Here is a 17,861-nt window from a genome sequence, read left to right as displayed (position 1 = left end):
CAACCTAGATCCCTTGCATGTGCAGTTCACAATAGGGTTCACGCTCCCATGAAAATCTAATGCTGCCAGTGATCTGACGGGAGGTGGAGCTCAGGCAGTAATGCTCATTCACCGGCCACTCGCCTTCTGCTGCGTAGACTGGTTCCTAACACGCCATGGACCTGGCTTACGGCCCCTGGTTTGCAGCCCAGGGATTGGGGACCCCTGCTTTAGGGAGATAAGAAAATAAACTGCAATAATCAAAAGAGAACAAGATGTTATAAAAAACGTTCAGAGAATACAAATAAACTCTTGGAAATGAAAATAACATAGCAGCAAAGAAAACCTCAAAATAAGTTTCCAGATAAACTTGAGGTATTCTTACAAAAAACAGAGCAAAAAGAAATAGATGGAAACTAGAAGAGAAAAGAAAATTAGAGAATGAGTCCAAGAGACCCAACATCTGATTAATAGAAGTTGCAGAAATAGGATTAAGTAAAACTTATGGAATAAAATAATAAATGGAAAAAATTCAAAAAACTTTCCAAGTTTTTTAGAATGTAAGTTTTCAGATTGGAGGGGTCCCCCAAGTTTTTATCATAATGGGTGAAAATAGGCCTATGACAAGGCACATCATCACTGCGGTCAAAAAGAAGAGGTATATCTATCTATATCTATAGATATACCTATATCTATATCTATATCTAGACCTAGATCTAGATCTATAGAGAGGCTTATAAAGAACCTAGGATTAGGAAGGCTTTGAAGTTCTCAATGCCAACTAGAAGGCAATGAAGCATGCTTTCAAATTAGTGAAGAAAAATGATCACCAACTAGAATTCTACTCCCAGCTGAACCACCGCCAAAAGCTATTCAAGGTGTGTGTTCCATCAAAATTACAGAGTAAATCCAAAAAAGGAAGACAAGAGGTATAGGAATGAGAAGATCTAACACAGGAGGTTACCAAGTGGCAGCAGACTCTGGAAAAGACCTGCTGCATTTGGCTGTGCAGGATGTACACTGCTCAACTTCTGGGCAAGCCATTCTTTTCATTTTCTCTGTGGGTGACATAGAAATAGAGAGAAATCACGACAATTTAGAGCCCCTCTGAAGGCTCCTGGGGAGACTGCCTTAGGAAATTAAAATCAATAGAAAGCCTCATGCATTAAGAAGAAATTTAGACAATTGATAGCATTTGTGATTGAATGAACGATAAATACACAGAAATCTAAGCAAATCAAAAGAAAACAATGATTAACTTTGGAGTATTAATAACTACAAAAATTAAATCATAATAAGATCTGAGGAGTATTTACATATTCATAATAATTCAAACACTGATGATTTATCTCTAACTACAAATTTTGAAATAATTATGTTGGGAGAAGCCAGGGTTATGGGAAAGTGGCATGTGTGTACAGAGGTGACGTAAAAGTCAAGATGTAGCAACAAAAACATATTCTTCAAGAAAGGCCAGCATATGCCAAAACAATCAGCTAAGATCTGTCAAGGGGGCTGATGAGTAGGGGCAATGATATTTTATAACAAAACTTGAATTGTTAGGCTCTTTAAACTGTATGTATTTGTAACTTTGCTAAAAATAGAAACTAGTAAAAGTTTTAAAAGTTCTTTCAACCCTGGGAAAGTCATTTAATCTCTCTTAGCCTCGATTTTATCTAGGTGAGTGTGCACAGGGGCATATGTGTATCACGCCTGGCACAGCTGAAGTGCAGAGTGAAGGCTAGTGTTACACGTGTCATCAGCATCATTGTGAGCTGATGTTACTGCCATAGAGCTTGCTATGCACAGAGTTGGTGTTTGAGTCAGAGGAGCAAAACTGAGTCCCTGGTACACATCATTTAATTACCTGCACCTGTGCTCCCCTCTTATGTCTGGCTTGCCAGGAATTGCTCACATTGACACTGGCCCAATTGTCCCATATAACTAATGTTTATGGTTTCTTTTGACTAAACATAGAAATGGACTCTCCCAGTCTTAAAACTTGAGAAAGTTACATGTGTCTTACCTGAGTTCCTTCCTCAGGAAACCTATAATCAGGCCTCCCAGATTATATCAAGGACCTGAAACTCATCAGACCACTGCATCTGGACAATGAGATGCCAGACTCCCCCCACCTGTCATGACTGCCTAACCGGCCACCTGCTTCCTGTGGACCAATTCCTCTCCCCTACCCTCCCTAATACCTATTTTCCCACACATGGTTACATTTCTTCCCTGCTATATAAACCCCTAATTGAAGTCAGTTGAGGAGATGGATTTGAGATTGTTTGCCCATTTCCTCAGCTGCAGCACTGAATTAAAGCCTTCTTTCCTGGCAATACTCACCTCAGTGATCTCAGTGATAGGCTTTCTGTGCTGCAAGCAATGGGACCTAGACCGAAACCCTGGTGTTTTGGTGACATCAGCAGGAGAGGTTACGCCCAGGTGTGCGTGATGGTTGAGGCCAGAGTTGGGGATCCTGTCCATTCCCATGGCTGGAAAAAGAAGAAGCTTTCTGGTCTTGGAGATGAGGCAAATCTTCAGCTCTTAGAGAAAGATTAGAGATAACCCGTGTGGAAGCAATGGTGCCGATAGACCAAGCCAACACAGCTTTGTTCAGTGAACAATGACAATGAGGAAGTCTGTCATTTCTAACCTGGGAACAGCTGGCAGCAACCTGGTCTCCTGGTGAGTAGGGAAACTTTACCTGTCGAGCTCATCCCTGGTGCTGAGGTCTGGAGATGCAGAGACTGTTCTGGATGCTCTTTTAGAAATGTGGGCTCGTAAGGATGTGTCAGGGATCATCTCCCCCAGTCCAGACCAGCAAGGGCTCTAGAGAAAAGGGCTCCAGGACAAAAGTCCATTCTCCTGATCAGACTCCAAGGGCCACAACAGCTGAGAAAGGAAGGTCTGGCTGTAAGTAGAGCAAGCTCTACAAACATGTGCGAAGGAGGGCCACACTTCCCTGTCTCTCTCTCCCACCATCTGGAAAGCTGGTGAGTATTTCCCATTATCATCATCTCTCATTTCTATCTTTGTGTGTCCTTAAGTAAGCACATTGTATTGTGAGGGAGTGTAAGGAACATGGGTTCAAAATTTTGAAACAGGAAGACTGGATTCAAGAATAGCCCATGTTACCCCTGACTGTGTGATTCTGTGTAATTTTATCTCTCTGAGTTTTCGTTTCCTCGTCTGTGGAATAGGGGTAACAATCCCTTCCCTAGCTACTGCAAAAGGTTTAACACAGCTTAACTAAAAGGTTTGACAAAGGGCAAATGGTACAGCATAGGTCAAAACTGCTTTGTAAGGAGCTGAGAGACAGGAAGGAAACCAGCATTTATAGAGCGCCCACCCAGTAGCAGGTGCACGGTGGCTACAGTGATACCTGCCCTTGATGTATACTCTCTTCTTCACATTGATGTGGTGCTGTTAAGTGTTAGGACTTTTTCTATGGAGCAAGAAACTGAAGGTGGTAGGGAGAATAACTGCCTAAGTCACACGTGAGTGGAAGTGTGAATATGAGGTCCTTAGGATGTCACTGGCTGGGTGCTGGGGCTTCAGCAATGAACAAGCCATTATATCCCACTGGTGGGAAATGAAAATTAAATAAGTTAATAAATAAACCAGACAGGTATAGAAAAAATACTATGCAAAAAATAAACGAGTACCTGTAAGATGGGGCTGTCTCACACTAAGGGGTCAGGAAGGGGCTTTCTGAGGAGGTGATGTTGGCACTGAGACCTGAACAACCAGAAGAATCAGCCATGTGAGGATTGTGGGGAAAAGCATCCCAGGAGACGGGAAGAGCAAATGCAAAATCCCCAAGGGGTATTGAGGTGTGTGCATATGAGGGGCAGAGAAAACCAGCACAGCAGCCATACTGTGAGCAAAAGGTAGGGAGAGGATGTTGTAGAAGATGAGGATGCAGAGGCTTAGAGGAGCCCTTCTGGGCCTTAAAGGTCACAGCAATGAGACTGATGTTCATTTGAGGTGCGTTGGGAAGACACTGGACAGGTCTAGGCAGGGGCTGCTCCGTCTGGTTTGTACTCTTGATGTGGCCATTGTTACATGGTTTTGTGTTTGGCGGCTCCCCAGGCTTTGTTTCCATTAACATCAAGTTGCTGGGAGAAATCGCACAGCTGGGAATCCCCCTCTCCACCCGTGGTTTCAGCACTTGCCTGCCACCCCTAAGCAACTTTAGGCATTGGAGGTGGTGTTGGGGTGGGGGTGGCTGTAGGGAAAGAAAGAGTCAGGGCAAAACCCCTAAGGCCAAAAGAAGTGCTCTTCTTGCCTGCCAGTAGTGAACCAACCATCAAAGCAGGGAGCTGGTGATCACTACAGAAGGCAGTCTTGACATCTTTGGCAACAAACACCAACAAGCACCAACAAGCCATCAACAGCCAAGCAGTTATGTTGTTGTAAATAAAGACCCTCTATCCTTCTACCAGCTAGGGTGGGCTTTTTTGGCCAATAACAGACACATGGAATTTCAGGACCTCCTCAGAAAATACTTTCATTGATCTACCTCTGAGGACAAATAAATAAAAAATATAAAGAAATATTGACTGAGTGTGGTGGCTCATACCTGTAATGTCAACATTTTGGGAGGCCAAGGTGGGAGGATGGCTTGAGCCCAGGAGTTTGAGACCAGCTTGGACAATGTAGTGAGACCCCAATGTCTACAGAAAAATTAAAAATTAGCTGAGTATGATGGCATGCATCTATGGTCCCAGCTACTTCGGATGCAGAGGTGGGAGGATTCCTTGATCCTGGAGGTCAAGGCTGCAGTGAGCTGTGATTATGCCACTGCACTATCATGGCTCACTGCACTCCAGTATGGGTGACAGTGTGAGACCCTGTTTCCAAAAAAAAAAAAAAAAAACCGAAAAGAAAGAAAAAAGGAAAATATTCATAAAAACATTTTTGCAAGGTAATTTTTTTGATAAAATATGTATTTCTATGTGATAATTGATACATATGAAAGACTCTAATATATCTCATTTTGAATTGATGAAGCATTGTATTAAAATAAACATTGAACCCACCATCCACCTTGAGAAAGTGTACATTACTAAAACTGTTGAAATTAACTGTATGTATCTCCCTGATTCCATTCACTTACCTTCCCTGGAAGGTAACCACTACATTACATTATTTGGAAGTACAAAATTTATTTTTCCTTCTTCCTTTTCTAAAGAGTTTTCCTTCCACATTTTTGTTTTGAAAATCTTTAAACCTATAGAAAGTTGCAAAATAGTACAATAGATACCAATTTACTCCTCATCTAGATTCACCAATTGTTAACGTTTTGCTCAATTTGTGCTTAGTTATCTATCATCTATCTATCTATCTGTCTGTCTATCTATCTATCTATCTATCTATCTATCTATCTATCTATCTATCTATCATCTATGTATCTATCTATCTATCTATCTATCTATCATCTATCTATCTATCATCTATCATCTATCTATATCTTTCTTCCTTTCTTTCTCTCTGTCTCTCTTTCTCTAATCTTTTCTGAACCCATTTGAGATGCAGTTATGCACACATAACCTTTGATCTGCAGATGCTCTAAGACCAAGGATCTTTGCCTACACCAAAATCAGGAAATTTTGCATTGGAACAACACTGTTATCTAATATGGTGTATATTCAAATTTCCCCAGTTGTCCCAGTATGTGTCCTTAATAACCGTTTTCCTGTGTGTTTGCTCCAGGATCCAGCCCAGGTTCACACGTTGCATTTGCTGACTTATCTCTTTAGCCTCCTCTATAGTAGAACAGTTCCTCAGCCCTTTCTTCCTCCATGGCATCAGCAATTTTGAAAACCTCAGGCTGTTATTTTTGGAATGTCCCTCATTTGGGATTTGTCTGATTGTTTCCTCATGAGGAGATTCAGATTAATAAAAAATCAAAGCCCCTTTAAAGGCTTCAAACTGAATGAAATCTGCTCTCAATTTGCTTCGACACCGGGGACGCTATTGCACAGGGGAGTTGAGCCTGGACAGCATAGTCTACCTCTGGAACAGATTTCAGCTAAGCTGGGTAAGGCTGGTAGCTGAGTTGTCAGCCTAACACTCCAACAGAGCTGACAGGAACTGTAGACACCCCTGTTATACCCTGAGTTAAGTCTTTATTTCCAGTTCATCTCTGCCGTGGGCCTTCCCAACCCAGAGGTCTGCTCTGTTCCATGCAGACTGAGATTATCATCCATGAGGAATCGCTGAGATATAAGAGGAGGCCCTGGGTGCCAGTGAGGTGGACTCGATGGCTGGCAGATGTTCACTGCACTGGCTGCTGGGACAGAGGCCAGCAAAGTGAAAACGCATGTGGAGTCCCAGTAGGCAAAAAGCAATTTCCTGAGCTGGGCCTTGGCCAGGAGGCTGCAGTTTTACCCTTCCCTGCATTCAATGGCTATGGGGACGCTGATGGCAGGACTTGAACCTGATGCTTCATTTCCAAAGGCCCAGCCTTCAGGAGCCCTCATGTCCTGCACAGGCAAGAGGCAGTTCACCTCCTAAGTGTGCAGGGCCTCAGCAGTGCTCCTTGGACACTGCTCATGCTGATATTAACCAGCCCCAAAAGCATTAACTCCCAGGAAGCTTGCGTTTCCTCATGAGGTGGCACAATTTAACTGCAGGCCTGGTTGAGTGGAATTTTTCACATATTTATTTCCCCTCTAAAGGGCTTGCATGTATAGCCACATTTCTCTCCATCTCTCAGAATGGCTCATGGGGAAGCGGGAAGCAGAAATTGCTGCAGGTTGCTTGTTTTGTTCCTGGCGTTGGGGGTATGGACTTTCCACTTCATCTCCCCTCTTCCTGGAGACAAGGCATGAGACACTGGCTTCACCACGATGAGGCTGCTGAGACAGAAGCAGGAAAACAGGAAGGCCATGGGCTCCAGAGCCGGGTCCACTCACTGCTGTGCCTTCCCATGGTTTAGCCTTTTCCAGCCTTAGTTTCCTGAGCTGAAGAATGGGGATGACAATACTCACAGGGCTGCCAAGAGGATGGCTGTAGACACCCATACATGGATGCTGTAACGTCAGACACTCTAGAATGTCACTTGGTTCTTAGCCTGTGATCTGCTGAGAGTCCCTCAAAATTCTAGGAGTAGAATTCAAGAGATTTGCAAACTTCAATAATATAATTGCACCTTTATTAACATGGAAAGTGATGCACAACTTAGCATTTCCTTCAATTCTGTGGACAACAACTCGTGGCAGTGTTAGTAGTACCTGTGACTGTCATCAGTAGAAACCATAGATATTTTCATATTACATTACAGTTTTATAGGCATTTGAAAACATTATTTACGCTCATTATGACTTCAAAATCATGTTAACGATTAGACATACAGCTAGATCCTGCTATTTAGTGTGCCAATTAATAATCACAGATATTAGCATATCATAAATTTGTTGTAAGATATTTTGATAACTGTAGTTCAGTATAAGTGGTTTCCTTTGTACTCCTGTGTATTTTACTTAATGTGCTTATAAGCATTTTGAGAAGGGATTCAATGGCTTTACCAGAAGTGTCCTGTGTTCAAAAAATGGTTCAGAAGTGCTGCTCTAGCTACTCGGGCTTTGGGTAGTAACTTTCCCTTCTCAGGGGCTCTTGCAGGGTCCTGGCTGAAGACGTGAGGTGGCTTTCTTACTCATAATTTCTTCCTTTGCTGCCCTTCTGAAAATGGAGATAGTCAGTGGGAAGGCAAAGGCCTCGAGGGGATCTGAACTATTCCCCACTGTCTTCAGATTGGTGGATGACAGAAAGGCCTTCCAAGGACATTCATATGTGGAACAGAACAGACATGCATGAAGTATCAGAGTTGTTGCCCAGATTATACCAGAGAAGTGAAAAACAAACTGAGCTGCAGGTCAAATTGAGGAAGCAACGACTCTCTTCTCTTCTGCAATGAGGCTGAGAATTAGAAATCCCTGCTGGGCGCAGTGGCTTACGCTATAATCTCAGCACTTTGGGAGGCCGAGGTGGGCAGATCACTTGAGGTCAGGAGTTTGAGACCAGCCTGGCCAACATGGTGAAACCCTGTCTCTACTAAAAATACAAAAATTGGCTGGGTGTGGTGGCATATCCTGTAATCCCAGGTACTTGGGAGGCTGAGACAGGAGAATCACTGGAACCCAGGAGGCGGAGGTTGCAGTGAGCTGAGACTGTGCCACTGCACTCAAGCCTGGGTGACAGAGCGAGACTCTGTCTCAGAAAAAAAAAAAAAAAAAAAAAAAAAGAATTGGAAATTCCCACAGTCACGAGCTAGGAGAGCCAAAAATCTGCCTCTTGAATTCTGGGAAATAGGGATGTGAAGCTGGAGGCTCTAGTGAAGCCTCTCAGGCTACTTGCTCTTGGATGCCAGTTTTGACCAACAGACAGAGAAGTGCATGCTCACCAAACTACAAAGCTAGATTTGTGGGCCAGCTTGTCATACCCAAATCCAAAAGAATGTAGAGGCAGGAGCTCCAGGAAGAAAAGCAAATAACTTCTAATCTGGACACGGGTGAAATCATCCCTTCTAATGGTGCAGCACTGGGCAAGTGCCTTCACCTCCTTGACCTTAGTATTCTCCTCTATAAAATGGGGGGATTGGGGATCATGTCTACCTCTGAGGATTTAATGACAGCATATAAATAGAGCCTGGCAGGTGGCAGAACCATGATATATGTTCAGCATTGTTAGTTCTTGAGGTGGGTAACTTGTTTTTTCCTAATCAAACTCCATCCTCCTCTTGTTCTGGTGACAGTACCTGGACTTTCCTTTAGAAAATCACCGCCGTGTGGGGTGGCTCACGCTTGTAATCCCAGCACTTTGGGAGGCCGAGGTGGGCGGATCACGAGGTCAGGAGATCGAGACCACGGTGAAACCCTGTCTCTACTAAAAATACAAAACATTAGCTGGGCGTGGTGGCGGGCGCCTGTAGTCCCAGCTACTCGGAGAGGCTGAGGCAGGAGTATGGCGTGAACCCAGGAGGCGGAGCTTGCAGTGAGCCGAGATCGCGCCACTGCACTCCAGCCTGGGCAACAGAGCGAGACTCCGTCTCAAAAAAAAAGAAAATCACCTTCCTCAGTTCTGGCCTGGACAATCAGGCAAGAGAAAGAAATAAAGGGTATTCAATTAGGAAAAAAGAAAGTCAAATTGTCTCTGTTTGCAGATGACATGATTGTATATTTAGAAAGTCCCATTGTCTCAGCCCAAAATCTCCTTAAGCTGATAAGCAACTACAGCAAAATCCCAGGATACAAAATCAATGTTCAAAAATCACAAGCATTCCTATACACAAATAACAAACAGAGAGCCAAATCATGAGTGAACTCCCACTCACAATTACTACAAAGAGAATAAAATACCTAGGAATCCAACTTACAACGGATGTGAAGGACCTCTTCAAGGAGAACTACAAACTACTGCTCAATGAAATAAAAGAGGACACAAACAAATGGAAGAACATTCCATGCTCATGGATAGAAAGAATCAATATTGTGAAAATGGCCATATTGCCCAAAGTAACTTATAGATTCAATGGTATCCCTATCAAGCTACCACTGACTTTCTTCACAGAATTGGAAAAAGCTACTTTAAATTTCATATGGAACCAAAAAAGAGCCTGCATAGCCAAGGCAATCCTAAGCAAAAAGAACAAACCTGGAGGCATCACGATACCTGACTTCAAACTATACTACAAGGCTACAGTAACCAAAGCAACATGGTACTGGTGCCAAAACAGATATATAGACCAATGGAACAGAACAGTGGCCTCAGAAATAACACCACACATCTACAACCATCTGATCTTTGACAAACCTGACAAAAACAAGCAATGGGGAAAGGATTCCCTATTTAATAAATGGTGTTGAGAAAACTGGCTAGCCACAGGTAGAAAGCTGAAACTGGATCCCTTCCTTACACCTTATACAAAAATTAACTCAAGATGGACTAAAGACTTAAATCTAAGACCTAAAACCATAAAAACTCTAGAAGAAAACCTAGGCAATACCATTCAGGACATAGGCATAGGCAAAGACTTCATGACTAAAACACCAAAAGCAATGTCAACAAAAGCCAAAATTGACAAATGGGATCTAATTAAACTAAAGAGCTTCTGCACAGCAAAATAAACTATTATCAGAGTGAACAGGCAACCTACAGAATGGGAGAAAATTTTTGCAGTCTATCCATCTGACAAAGGGCTAATATCGAGAATCTACAAGGAACTTAAACAAATTTACAAGAAAAAAACAACCCCATCAAAAAGTGGGCAAAGGATATGAACAGACACTTCTCAAAAGAAGACATTTATGCAGCCAACAGACATATGGAAAGATGCTCATCATCACTGGTCATCAGAGAAATGCAATTCAAAACCACAATGAAATACCAGCTCACGCCAGTTAGAATGGCGATCATTAAAAAGTCAGGAAACAACAAATGCTGGAAGGGATGTAGAGAAATAGGAATGCTTTTACACTGTTAGTGGGAGAGTCAATTAGTTCAACCATTATGGAAGACAGTGTGGCGATTCCTCAAGGATCTAGAACTAGAAATACCATTTGACCGAGTAATCCCATTACTGAGTATATACCCAAAGGATTATAATCATGCTATTATAAAGACACATGCACAGGTATGTTTATTGTGGCACTATTCATAATAGCGAAGACTTGGAACTAACCCAAATGTCCATCAATAATAGGCTGGATAAAGAAAAGTGGCATGTATACACCATGGAATACTATGCCACCATAAAAAAGGATGAGTTCATGTCCTTTGCAGGGACATGGATGAAGGTGGAAACCATCATTCTCAGCAAAATATCACAAGGACAGAAAACCAAACACCGCATGTTCTCACTCATAAGTGGGAGTTGAACAATGAGAACACATGGACACAGGGAGGGGAACATCACACACCGGGGCCTGTCATGGGGTAGGGGGAGGGGGGAGGGATAATATTAGGAGATATACCTAATGTAAATAATGAGTTGATGGGTGTAGCAAACCAACATGGCACATGTATACCTGTGTAGCAAACCTGCACGTTGTGCACATGTACCTTAGAATTTAAAGTATAATAATAATAATGAAAAGAAAATCACCTTCCTCTATGTGATTTGTGTGGAGCCAGTGCTGCCTAAATCCTGCAGTGCATACACAAGTCGGTGTTGGCCAACCAGAGCATCCTTACTGCTCTGCACCGTGATAGATTTAGGGTTGGCCCATTATCAGGACAGATTCATGAGAACTCCATCCCAGACTTATACTAGAACCATCAAGGGAAGAGTCCTCCTTGCACTGAGGCCACTAATCCTGGCACTGCGGGCATCAATCTCAGCCTTCTAAGGATACAATCCCCCTAAGAAAGCAGGACTGAGATATGGAGATGACATCATTTGAGCTCCTGACTCCCACGGTGCCTGAAGCTAGAAGACTGCTGGAATTTTTAGTTAAGTGAGCAATAAATCTCGTATTTCTTTGAGCTAATATAAGTTTGGTTTCTTCCCTTTACAGTGACAAGAGCATTGAGAAATTCCATTCATTTTTGTCTCCCTGTCTATGGAAAGAGTGGCTAGGATGGGTTAAAACCAGTAGTCAAGAGGACAAGTAGTGGAGGTGAGGACCAAGGGGACAAACTAGGGGATTCTTCCTCCACCGCCAGATATAAGAAGGCGGGCTTGGAAAGATGAGGTATTCACCACCACTCCTGCCTGTCTGTAGCTGAGTGTCTCACTAGGGGTGACTCCCCACCACTTCCAGGGAGAATGCCCTGATGCAGTGATTCCGGAAGCCAAGAATAAGCACAAGGACAGTTCCTGGTGGGAGATGTGGCAGGCCTGGCAGAGACTGGCTCAGAGGTCACAGCACTCTCCAACTCTGCTTCATCTCTCTCTTAAAAAACCCAAACAAACAACACTTTATTGAGGGATGATTAACATACAATAATCTGTATATATATTATTAAAATGTTTTATTTTTAATTTTCATGGGTACAAGGTTGTACATATTTAATGCATGCAACTTGGTACGTGTGGAGATAAGTATGCAAGGTGAAACCACCACCACAGTCAAGGCCATAAGCCTATCTATAACCTCCCAAAGTGTCCTTGTCCCCTTTTTATTTATTTATTTTTGTGATAAGAACACATAACACAAGATCTATCCTCTTAACAAATTTTTAAGTACACAATATAGTATTGCTGGCTATGGACACTCTGATGTACAGTAACTCTTTAGGACTTACTCATCTTTATAACCAAAACCTTGTGCCCTTTGACTAATATCTTTCTCTTTTCCCCTCCCCTCAGCTCCTGGCAACCATCATTCAATTCTTTGCCTCTGAGTTTAATTGTTTTAGATTCCTCACGAAAGTGGTATCTTGCAGTAATTTTCCTTCTGTATCTGGCTTATTTCACTTAGCATGGTGTCCTCCAGGTTCCTTCATGTTGTTGCGAAGGCAGGATTTCCTCCTTTTTTAAGGCTTTTTTGTATGCATCCATTACATACGCATACTCTGCTTCATCTCTTGAATGCTGCCAAGATGCTCACTTTATGCATGCCCTCTTCCCTCAATCATGCATCTTCTCTTTGCCCACTTCTCTTGAAGTATAAATCTCTCTCATCCCCATCAAAACTTGGCTCTCTGGTGTTCCAGTCTGCTGACATTCTGCTAGCCAAGGTGGCGCTTTGTAATAAACCAGGGGTTCCAAACACACACCAGATTTTCTATTGAACGACCCTAATGCTTAAAATGGTTAAAAATTGAGCTGCTTGTCGGAGGGCCAGCAGGCTCCACGTCCTGCATGCATGGCCTCACTGGCCTGCTGTGTGCTCGTCTCGGGGTGCCCTTCGGTATGGTAGCATCCTTATTGCAAGTGAGAAACTAGTCTCCTCTGAACCTTTGATTTCAAAAGAAATAAATTTGAAGCCTTTTTAGATGGGTCGGAGAAGAAAATGAAGGTGAGAAAAGTCAACCAGAGCATAAACATTCCCTGGCAAACTCACAGCAGGGTGTGGTTGGAGCCAGCCTTGAACCCTGCGTGCTTTCAAAATGGCACCTCCTCTCAGGTTTGGTCTTCACAGGCTCCTGGTGGAGCCCAGCGTTTCATGGGAATTGGCTACACTTGGAGAGCCACAAGCATGTACCATGTGCCTAGCATTAACTGTCATTATCTCCTTTAATCTGAACAATGCTCCAGGTAGTCATTGTTAATGCCATTGTACAGATAAAGATGTTGATCCTCCATATGGACAGTGGAATAATGAGGCCTATCTGGTTCTTTCTTCTGTTAAGGTCTGTGTTAGCTTGTCTTAGAGATGGTGCCTACAATCCTCCCCTTCACATAGGCTTTTATCACTCTTCCTGTTAATAGGTGGAATCTGTTTCCTGCTCCCTGAATCTGGGCGAGCCTGTGACTTGCTTTGATCAGTAGAATGAAGCAGAAGTGACACTGTATCAATTCCAGGCCTAATGGTGAGAGATCTGGGAGTTTCTGTGTTGGCCTTCCTGGAAATGGGCTGCTGTGCTGTAAGAACATCCATGCTATCCTGGTACAGCGATGCCATGGGAAGAGGCCCTGGAGGATGAGTCAATACATGGAGGAAGAGGCCACCCAGCAGCACATGCAGGTGCAGATACCTGACAGAGGCTGTCTGGGAGGCTCTAGCCCCACCCAGCTGAACACAGGAATGGCCACAGCTGACATGGTGTAGCTTTAATAACTTGTTTTAGTTTAATAATAAATTGTTTCAAGCTGCTACATTTTGAGGTGGTTTTTTATGCAGCACTAAATAACTGAAAGAGTTTGCCTCTCTTTTCATTGAAAATTAACTTCTTGTGGCAAATGGTCAGCTCTGATGTTTTTCAAAATTAGGAACAATTGAGCTATATTCTTCCTGTAGCAATGGTAGACAACGAATTGGAACCAGGAAAAGCCCAACTTTAAACCCTGGGCTCCTGAGAAAATCAGCATCAACTTCACTCCCTGCAGTCCATTCTAGCCAGATTTTGTTTGGTAGTGGCAGTGGTCTGAGCTCATAGCCAGGAAATTTGAATGCAAAAATTTCCACTTTTGGTGGGTTGTGACACAGTCTACATTCTACTTTGGGAAATACTTGTGTTTTCCAAGGATAGCTTAATTTATCATGTGAGATTCTGCTTCAGTGTCCATCCTTATGCTGATACTATGTAAAGAGACAGGAGTGTCTTTCATCTTAGAAAGATCTAGATGAGGTTTTTGCTTTGCTAAGGGGCGGGATTTTAGGCCCTGGCAAAGGCAGGTAACCTAACAGATGCCTCATGGATAAAAATTCTGCAGAAGCAAGGTGCTTGGGAAGGTCGGCCTGGAATAGTAGTTTTTCTCTGAATGTGGGGTAGTTTACCTCTCTATGTCAATTTTTATTGGGTAGGGCTTGCCTGCCTTTATGTTTTTAAAACAAATGTTGGTTCTATATTTGAACTCCCTGAGCCAACTTTGATGAGGGGCAGGAAGACAGAGCCAAGATGGCAAAAGCATTCTGCAGGCATCGGATTCCCTACATGGTGGCTTCTCATGTGATCATTTTCCAGCCCCCGAAAACCTTTTAGGAACTCAGATGGAAGCACTTATCCTCAGACATGTGGCTCATTCTTGTTTCCTCCAGGAGCCAATAGGTGGTAGCAACGGGCCAGCAAAGAAGAACCTGCTAAGGTGGGTGGTTCAGCCTAGCTGTCAAGGCGATAGAAGTAGCTATGCGGTTTAAGTCAAAGAATACCTCTAGAGAAGTACTTTAAGTCTGAATGTATGTGATGCAGACACTAGCTTCTCAAAACAGCCTGGCTTAGCACAGACTCCATCTTCCAAGGATTTTTCATCTCTCTGAGCTAGAATATCTACCTTCTTGGCAGATGGGAGTAGCCAGGCACATTGGGAGTAGCCAGGCTGCATCTGAGCACCTGCCAAATGGTGTGCAGCCTTTGGGGGTTGTGAACACATGCCAGTTGTGCTCCTTTCCCTGGTAGGGGCTGACCGTACCCTGGGCATGTGGTCCAAGCCCAGAAAGGTGTGGGGAGGCACAAAGATGCAAACAGCTGGATGGGCAAACACAGGCACAAACATCCCAAAAGTACTGACTGTGGGGATATGTGGAGGCTGTGAGGATGAGAAAGACATGATGGAAGGATGATGAGGCACGGATTGGCAGGAGGCTGGGCTGCTCAAGGAAGGTTTGGTGAAGATGTGGAGTTTGGGAAGAATTGGGAAGAAGGAACCCAACTTGGTGGGGAAAAAATATTGTGGAGGTGGAGGAAGCATCAGAGGAGCTGCTGTGATGGACTTTGATTGGTCCAGCAGATGAGAAGTCTCGGGCCAAAGCAGCTGTTGGCTGGGGGGGGACCCAGGAGCTGATGGTGAGAAACATTAGTGTAGGGATTCCTGTGCACCAGGTTATGGCCCATCAGGAGGGGCAGCCGCAGCCGCATCAGTGTGGATAATATGAATGTCATCAGCAAACCAGATTCAGAGGCACTCACAAGGCTTGACTTGCCTGACACCTTTTATCTCACATTCCTGTTCTTGAATAAATATCTTTCAGGCCTTCAGAACTTTCTAGACTCAAGTCTTTATTAGAAAAGGTGGCATCATAAAGAGTCTATCACAGTCTCTAGGGGGCCTCCTGCAGCTCCCCTGACCCCTATTACTGCAGGTGTTCCGTATATCTTCTATTTGGTGTGATTTACACAGACGCACACGGTGAAGAACCCCACTGGGATAAAAAGACCAGAGATGTCCCAACTTGGGGGCAATGATTTACTTTTTAAGAACAATGTCTTTCAAATGTTATTGACCACAAGTTATACAAAAAATACATTTTACAATATAACCCGTTATACACATTTTAATGTATAATTTGTAATTAAAATTAAAAGTTCATGAAACAATTTTCACTTTGTATTATATCTTATTTTTTTTTAAAAAGCTGACAGTGACACACTAAATGGATCTTATAATCCCAGCAGTTTTCTTTTTACAGTTTGTATCTTTCTTTCCAACCAAGTTACGTCTGGGTTGACTTCTAAAAACAGATGCTCTCACTGCTTCAGAGACCCCCATTAACCTGCTTTTTGTGATCACTTGACTGGGTACTGGGCAGAAGTTTGTCTTCTCGATAAGAAAGAGCAGTGCTCAGCAGATTGAGAGAACAAATTATAGGACTTAAGACAAAATCAGTGACAGAAAGCCTAGAAGCAAGGATTTGATTTACTCACATAGAGTTGATGTGATTATGTGTTTAGCATGTAATTGCCTTGGTTGCTTTCTTTGGGAGTGTTTCTCTCCCATCCCCCACCCGTATTTTAAAAACCTTAGGGTCAAGGAGTAGGCAGTATAGCCTAAAATAGGCTTGTGGTACCAATGCCATGAACCCTTCCTGAGGGACATGCAGTTTGCAGCTCCTGGTGTCTTTCTGGGCATTGTGCAGCAAAATAGCTAAAAAGCCAGAACTCCAGGTTTCCAACACTAAGCATGGATCCCAGCTCCTCCATGTCTTTGCTGTGTGAACTTGTATAACTTCAACTGTCTGTGCCTCAGTTTCTTTACCTGCATGGGGCAATAATCACAGTACCTACACCACAGGGTTACTGAAAACACCAGAGGAGAGAATGCTGTAACATGAGCTCAGTGCTGGGGACATGTGAGGTCACTTGTTGATATCTGATAGGGCTCCCTGAGGCTTCCTGTTAGACAATATCTTTTTACCAGCCTACTTCCAGCAATAGGCTTCCAGCAATAGGAGTTTTACTACTTCCAGCAATAGGCTGGAAGTGATAACAAAAGCATATTCCTTTCTTTAAAAAACCCTATAAACTTAAACTTTTAATAAATTCTGATAGGCCTATCCATGAATAGACTGACTTTTTGAGTCTCATAAGATAAGCTAATTTTTGGAAAAATTTTGCTTGTTAATATCTTACAGCCAACCCAGAGACAGTAAAATCAACAGAGAAATGAAATACAGGCAGGTTAACAAGTTTCAGCAATACGTCACAGTGGAACCCTTTAAAAAACACTGGCCAGGCTATAGTGTCAGTAAGATTCCACATTATTGTCTAATAGTCATCACTTTCTTGAACTACATAGGAATGGACTAGATACAAAAATGCATTTCGAAAATCAACATAGTTTTACTCATATGAGATTGCATGAAAGAAGTTACCTTGAGATGTTCATGGCAAGCAACACGATTCCATATATTGATGCATTTTATTTTTCCATTTGTGGCATTTTCTCCCCTAATAACTGCTCTATTGTGACCATGGGAATGTCAGGTATATAAAAATACCCAAATAGTGAGCCCTCTCCTAAAATGATAAAGAAAACCAATTTTTTTCTTTCTCCTTGTCCTCTCCAGCCCAGCTTCATACTGACCTTAAAACTTTGGGCAATAAACCTGTCATATAGTGTTGCGTGCTGGTTCCATCAGCATTTTTTGGTGTATGTGTGTGTGTGTTAGCCAAAACAAACAGCGTATTGTCTACTACGAACATGCAAGGACAAGTTTTTTGGAGGAGCTTGGGTAAGCATTGTGCAGGGACTTAAATTTCGGCTTCATGTGCATGACGGTTGAAGGCTCCCTTGTCAGTCAGCCTGGGGCAGCCCAGGAAGGGGGAAGAAGGTGAGAGAAGGAAAACAGTTGTCTCCTAGGAATACAATGAAAGGTGGGGCTGAGGGGAAAGACAGGAGAAGGAAAGACTAACAGGAGGCCTCTCTGACCTAACAGGACACCAGTAATCCGTGTTGCTTTCCAAGATCCTTGGGATTAGCACAAACACAATTGATGGGTACTCCACAGGTGCCTAGTATGGAGGCTTCCTCAGGCTACCTGAGAGGAATAATT

This window comes from Symphalangus syndactylus, chromosome 24 (assembly GCF_028878055.3).
Source record: "Symphalangus syndactylus isolate Jambi chromosome 24, NHGRI_mSymSyn1-v2.1_pri, whole genome shotgun sequence".
NCBI lineage: Eukaryota > Metazoa > Chordata > Mammalia > Primates > Hylobatidae > Symphalangus > Symphalangus syndactylus.
This window is presented reverse-complemented; position numbering follows the sequence as displayed.